The sequence below is a fragment of the Bidens hawaiensis genome, unplaced genomic scaffold (assembly GCF_021521415.1).
Source record: "Bidens hawaiensis isolate Kalapana, Puna unplaced genomic scaffold, B.hawaiensis_p1.1 tig00419391_1, whole genome shotgun sequence".
NCBI lineage: Eukaryota > Viridiplantae > Streptophyta > Magnoliopsida > Asterales > Asteraceae > Bidens > Bidens hawaiensis.
Genome location: NW_027504845.1, coordinates 722,048 through 723,495, shown reverse-complemented (window position 1 = coordinate 723,495; position 1,448 = coordinate 722,048). Strand labels below are relative to the sequence as shown.

The 1,448-nt window shown below is 36.3% G+C and overlaps 1 pseudogene; it reads right to left on the bottom strand.

The window, feature by feature from the left end:
• Positions 1 to 226: 226 nt before the first annotated feature.
• Positions 227 to 989, bottom strand: LOC143608523 (zinc-finger homeodomain protein 6 pseudogene; annotated as a pseudogene).
• Between the last annotated feature and the right edge of the window lie 459 nt (positions 990 to 1,448).

Genomic DNA, 1,448 nt, shown 5'->3' with positions numbered 1-1,448 from the left:
TTAAAAAAATCATCTTCTTGAGCTGCCTAATAACTTGTAAACTTCATATTTACTGTATACTAGCATCTCACTTTAATGAAAATTGAGCTTCATTTCTGATGCTAGCAAAATGGACTTAATTAATAATAACAAAATATGTGTACATCTTTAATTAGAAAAATAGAACCTTTTTCAAAAAAAGGGTTCTTTCTAATTTAAATTTCCATAAGTTGTACCAATCTTACAGTTATTGTTTCTTCTTAGCAACTTGTCTGTTATTATGCATCCGCACATTGAACACTTTGTTTTGCAAACCAACTTCATTGCAAAATCTCAAAACATCTTCTTCATTTTGCTTCTGGATCTTCCACCCGATTCTTTCAGCAAAATCAAACATCTTATCTTTCTGTTGTTGACTAAACTTTGTTCTGAATCTTTTCTTTGACGTCTCATGTGTCATTAACTGAAAAATATTAAAATCTTCACTGGAAGCTCCATTTGAACCACCAAAAGCCATCATGATCGGTGGCTTTGGCCGGTGATGAAACCGGGTTGACGGTGCCGGTGGTGGAGCCATGTGATGACTTGGTTGTGCCTCACCTTCCACTTCTCTCCGGTGAAAACTCCGGTGACACTCACAAGCTGCACATTTCAATGCTTCTTCATCTGTTCCACTGGGCATGAACTCACCACACCCATCAAGAACATGAGTACCCATGTTGGCAGCATGGTTCTTTAGGCATTCCCGGTACCGGACCACTGGTGTTGCAGTGGTTGAAGGTGGCGGTGATGGTGGTTGATTCTTTGATCTGGATCTTCGTGGTTCCAGTTTCTCTTTGTTTAACTTGAATCCATGATAGTTGTTGAACATAAGGTGATTTAGGGTTTCATCTCTTCTGGTGTTTAATCTAGGAGATGAATCTTGGTTGGATATTGGCGGGTTATTAATATAGTTTACTGAGTTTCTCTCTCTAGATTCCATTAGGTTTGACTTGTATCACCTCTCTCTCTCTCTCTCTCTCTCGCAGTAAACCACAATTTCATACCTGAGGAGAGATAATACGGTAAGCTAGGTTGTAATTAGGTTACTTTCAACAGCAATGACTCATAAACATATTTAAAGATAGAGATGAAGTATAGAGTTTATTTAAGAATATTTACAGTATACTGTTGTAAGAAGGAATCTTGATGGAGTGCAAGTAAGAAAACATTTAGGTATGAGATGGGGCCCCAATACTTGTCTTGCTAATTAAGTGGAAATCATTAAAAAATAAATCAAACAGGAAACGGTTAATTTTCAGGTACTATTTATGAACAGAAGAAAAGGAGATTAAACAATGGGAGTTTAAGGTTAAGTACCATGAAACATAAACAAAACTACATACACTAGTTACCCAACAGAAGAAAAATAATTTAGAATATGGGAGTTTGAGGTTAAATACTCATGTGTTTAATGAACATAACCCTTT